Below are 5,944 nucleotides of genomic sequence, written 5' to 3' on the forward strand. Positions count from 1 at the left end.
CTTCTTTTTAAAAAAAAAAAAAAAAAAAAAAAAAATTAAAATAAAGAATAACAAATAATATTTTTATTTTATTTTATTGATATACCTACCAATCTGCTTTAAATTTCATTACCTATATTTCAGTAATTTAATGATACTTCATAGTTTATTTATTACTTTATTGAACAACATTGTAACTGTTAATAAATAAAACTATAATCATTTATAATTGTGTAGTTATTATCAAAATATTAATTGTAATAATAGCGCATACAGTCAGTATCCGACCGGAATATGGGAACATATAGTCAGTATGTATAAATATCCACATACTTAAATTTAACATTGTTTTATAGCCTTAATTCAATATGAAAATCTCATTGATGATTATATTGGGAAGAAAAAACAGAAGGTACGAGGCAAAATACGAGATTTTTTTCAGAGAACCTTTATTATCAAATGGAATGATATGTACAGTATATAAATGGCCTAGGATGTAAGCTGATGTGTCTTTTCGTTGAATCAAGTACCTTCATTAGTGTAGAAAAAATGCAAGTAGGTTAAAAATATCTTCAAGAAAGTAGTAAATTCACATTTTTCAAAAAAAAAAGATAAGAAATGTTTGAGTTTATATAATTTTTAATTCTGTAATGGAAGCTGTAAAACGTGATAAATGGATGGGAAATATATTCTTCGTAAAATTAATCAATATCTGATCCACTCGTTTCTAAAATGGTTGCTGGAAGCAGTTTGAAAGATGTATATAATTTTACTTTAATTCAATTTATCTAATGCGTATAAATACATAATCTCAATTAATTACAATTTGTTTCTTTTTTTCGGGTTTTAAATGAAGCTGTAATTTGTGGTATAAAATGTTGAAGAAGGAATTTCCAGAATTATTAGTTCTAATTCTGTAATGTTTAATTTGAGTCAGAATATAACGTTTGACGCCATTCTCGTATCTTAGTTCACGCAAAACTTTTATTATCCACCAATAAATCTGTAACTGAAGAATGTCGCTAGGAAAACACAAGAAGAGTTGAAGGATGTGTTTAATGACGATTATCAGATTACAGTACAAAGATTCTATTTACCAAATGCAGTTTTTATGCTTTTTATCATTATTTTAGTAAAGATTTTTGGACATTATATCACTGTACATGGCTAGATTTTACTTATAAACTGTGAAGCGAATACATCGTCAATGTTTTACTGTTTAGTTTAATATGAATATTATTGTTTATGGAANCGAATACACTTGAAAGAGAGCTACACGTGCTCATGGCAGCGATCACCCGACCAGAAGAAGCAACAATACCCAGAATTCTCCCTCTGGGAAAAACCCAGTTCCCGTTTTTCTATCCGGATTCCCGGGAAACTCGTAGAGGAGTGGCGCCATCTCACCAGTCCGTGATTTGTCGCCGCAGTAGAATATCATCGTTTTATCGATAAGATGGTTTTGAGACAGTTTGAAGACAGTTGGAAGATTTAGCTGAACGCTGGAAGATTATTGTTATTTCTAGTTCTCTATTTCGATCATTATCCCTACATATATAATAAACGCTGTCAGTGACTCTAGTTTCTACATTGTACATAAGCGTAAATCTTCGATAAATTCTGAATCATGTACAGTACAATATATTGATATTATAAAGTAGGTAAAGAATTTTGTAAAATGAGACTTGACTGCTTTGTGCAAATCATAAATTGATTAGTTAATAAAATACTAATAACTGATATCATAACGTGTAGAGAAATTATGATTAAAACAATCACGATATTATAATCGATAAAATAATAACGCAATAGTATATTACAATAAAATTAGGAATTATATACTGAACGATTACTACTGCATTAGGAACACCTGTCTAATAACAGGTTAATCCACCTTTCTGGGTAATAACGACTTGTAAATGCCAGGGCATGGTAGCTATCAGGTGTCGAACATACTCCATTCTTAATTGGATCAATCTCTGCTAGAGCAGTTTTGTCAGTTGATGCACATTTTGCTGAAGAGTGGGTGACAACCTCACCACCTGTTCCAGCATATCCAAAACATGTTCAATAGGATTTCAGTCTGGTGAGTTTGCGCACCAAAGCAGTGTTTGTCATTCGTTGTCACGTTCTTCCAATCATTCCCAAATTAGCCTCAGCTGATGACACTGTGCGTTATCATCTTGAAACATGGCATTGTTGTCAGGTAACATTGCATGGAGATATGGGTGCAGATGATTACCTAACAGATTCCTGCATCCTTCCCCATTCAGGGGTTGTGGGATGACACCCAAAGGCCCTAGGACTTCCTCGGAGAATACTCCCAGACCAAGATATTATCACCCCCAGCTTATTTAATACCACTGTGCAACCAGGAAATGGTTTCATGCTGTTTATGTCAAAATCCCCTTCTCCTTATTCTTCAACATTTTCACCCTCTTGGCCCCTGCCACAAATCTTTCTCTCATTCTTTCCCTCGATATTTTCCTTTCATCCCCTTTTAAAGGCTACACCTACGAGTACGGCCTTCTTCCCTTTCCTTATTGTGACAATGCCGAAGGATCCCCCCTATGCTTTAGTACCACAGGACCGAAGGGTCGACATCGCGTCGTCGAAGACTGCAATGACTAATTCGTCAAGACTGGCACCACTGCGTCTTTGCGGACAGACAGAAACCGTTTCGTTCTCGCGTGAGCGCTCGCGTAAGTAGCTTAGATTCGAAATGGGGACGGGAGGAGGATTCCGGAGGAAGTGCTCACCACAGGATTATTCATTTACCAAATACATTTATTTAGGAAGCTATTTACAGGGTTACGTTTCGGATACCTATTAATAAGGAGTTCGAAGAAATCTTAACAACTCGAAAGAGAGGGTTTACAAAATATTCGCGTGACGACAAAATACCTGTAATCCGAGTGGGTCTTCGATAAGGATCTTCGTTACAATTAGCTTCTGGAATTAGTTCAGGTTAAATTCAGATGGTTGAGATGTAGATCCAGGTCAAGTTCCGACGGTAATCCAGGTAAAGTTCAGGTGCTAATCCAGATTTGTGATTAAGGAACGGCGGTGGTGGGACGCACACACACACATACATAGTAAGAAGATTCACGGCCGATGACGGAAAAAAGCCTCGAACGTCATCGTCCCCTTTTTTTTATACGGGTCTCTTCTGGGTTTTTCCCATTACTTCTTCGGTGTTTTTGTATTTATGATCCAATCAACGAGTTTCACCCGTTGAGTCAAAGTGTCATTCCCAACAAGGAACTAAGTCATTTGATGTGTCACTCCCAACAAGGAACTAAGTCCGTGGGAAACTATTTATTGCCGGATTAAGCAGTGCGTTTTTGAAGTAATAATTATCTTGGTTAAACAACAAGAATTTTTTAAAGAATTTCTAATAATAAATTTTTTCTTTTAATGGTTTCCTGACAACAATTTTTTTTTCGTTAAATTCGGCTCTCACATTATTGTTTATGTCAGATTCAGATCCATCCATCAGCATGGTTCAGCAGAAAATGGGACTTATCACCCCAGACAGCCTTCTTCCACATGTCTAAAATCTAATGACATCTTTCCCTCACACAGCGAGGCATTACTTGTGATGACGTGTGGTCAACAAACGTGCATGTGCAGGTTGATGGCTATTGAAACCTACTCAACGCAAGGTACGTCGCATGATCATTATCAAAACCCATTTTTCTTATTCACTGTTGTACTATCGGACATGCTTTTCCACTATGATACGTCTTTGTTCATGTTTAGATCTTAGAAATGTAATGATCTCTAATCGCGTAACTTTCGTTTAATCTCACACAAAGAAATACAAGTTAGATGGTTATAACGGTCCTGACTGGACTCCGTTCACGTCCTGCTCGTTCGACTGTCCTGAACAAAAAACATTCCCGAATCTCGCGCTCACATGTAGTCAGGTTTTGCGCGCCCTGATCGAACCCTTGGTCGTTAAGTTTTTACACGTTTAAAAAAAACCGACACAACAGTTCAGATATTAGTCTTAACACGCAATGCTCACCTCTGGAATCTCTGACATGTCACCCTTGACACAGTGATATGAGAACATCCAATAAGTTTTGGAAATACTGGCATCTGCCCTCCGGACCCCAACGATCTGTCCACGCTCAAAATCACTCAAATTGTTCCATTTGCCCAGGATTGTCAACTATTGCCGTCTAGTATGCAAATGACAGGTCAATATGTTACGACTACATGTTTTTACCTTTTATGAGATGGTGCGTGCTAGCATGATGTTCCTAATGCAGTAATCGTCCAGTGTTTAATATAAATTATATGATTTGAAGTATTATCAATTAAAACTATAAAACGCAAGATTGCCTTCGATTAAATCTAATTTAAATAAACATTTTCAAAACTTTCAGCTTCCCGCTGAGAAACGTTATTTTTAACTGTTACGAAACGTTTTTCGGCCCTCTTTCGGGCTCTTCTAGTTAGAGCTTTAAATGCTGAGGCTTTGTACTAAGCAGAATCATTCGAGTCTGTACAGGGGGTTGAACGTTGGTTTGATAAACATTCCTTTTCTAAAGTTATGTCTACTTCTAGAAAATGCACACCATCTCGACATTTCTGTTCAAGATTTAATTTTAATCCTTCATCATTGTCATCATCATTGACATTTTAATTATTTGGAAAAAGAAGATAAAATTGCAAGAAGCTTGCAATTTTGCCTTCTTTTCTTCAAATACTTAGAATGTCATCCACATATGTTTTATACATTAGGACAGTGTTTCCAAACCTTTTTTGTGCTATACCCTACCCAAGCCTTTCTAAAATTCTTATGCCCCCCTAACATATACAGCGGTTATACGGTTAACTTAAACTCTGGATGAGTCCATTTTCGAATTGCCTCCCTTAACAATGCAATTGCTTCCCTGTGGGGTGTGAGCCCCAAGTTGGAAAACACTGCATTAGGAGGTCTGCATTAAACTCTGAAATTATTAGTTCTTTTTTTCTCAGCACTAATTCGTATAGCAGGTCTGACATGGGATTTCCTATGGGTTCGCCCTTTAGTTGTTTGTAAATTCGGCCATTGACGATGGAAAAGGAGGAGTAATATATCAGGTCAGCCAGCTCACGATGATTCTTTTGACATTTACAAGGTTCTATAATTTGTTGGTATAAGAAGTCTGAGTATTTCAAAACCTGGCTATAGCTCGATATAAGCTTTCAAAATCCATTACTATTGCGAAGCGTTTTTCTACACTGTCTTGGTAGTCCGGTAGAAGGCCTGCAATGAAGCTCTGTATAGTTTTTTCCAGAAGAAAAGTAGTTCCGTTTTTTTCTACTGGTCTGAATTGCTTGATACACTTGTTTACTTTGGCAAATGCAAACAGTCTGGGAATCCTAGGGTTCATTGTTTACATTGTTTTAGGAATGTAAATTTTTAGCTAACGACGATTCTGTTTTTTAACTCTATTTATTGTGAACGAAAGAATGCTATCTACCTCAATGCATTGTGTGTCCTTATTGTATTTTTCCACCGCTTCTGTGTACGCGGAACTTTTCATGATTACTAGATGTTTACTTTTATCTGATTTGGTTAATACTAATCTTTTTTTTCAGCCACGTCTTGGTAAATTTAACGTTGGAGTCATCTGGTTTTCAGTCAGGGTAGGATCAGTTTTATAAAAAAAACTGTAAATTCTAATAACGAGTAAAATCGCCATGAAGTCCATTCCTACTTGAGATATGACACACGACCCTCCTCTAAATCTCCATCCCCTGGAGCTTTAACCGCCAAATTTTAATAGTCCTGATACACAAACCTCCCTGCAAAATTTCAGAAATTTTCCATAAAAAACACAGGAGTTATTAACCTTCAAAGAGGGCGAACAAAATCGTGTCTCCACACACACTCACGTCCATACATACAAAAAAAAATCCGAATTGATTGTTTTTGCGTTTCTCAACGTTTCGGGGTCCTCTAAGTCAA

Source organism: Centruroides sculpturatus, unplaced genomic scaffold, assembly GCF_000671375.1.
Source record: "Centruroides sculpturatus isolate CEXI.00-Female unplaced genomic scaffold, Cexi_2.0 scaffold177, whole genome shotgun sequence".
In the NCBI taxonomy this organism is placed as follows: Eukaryota; Metazoa; Arthropoda; class Arachnida; order Scorpiones; family Buthidae; genus Centruroides; species Centruroides sculpturatus.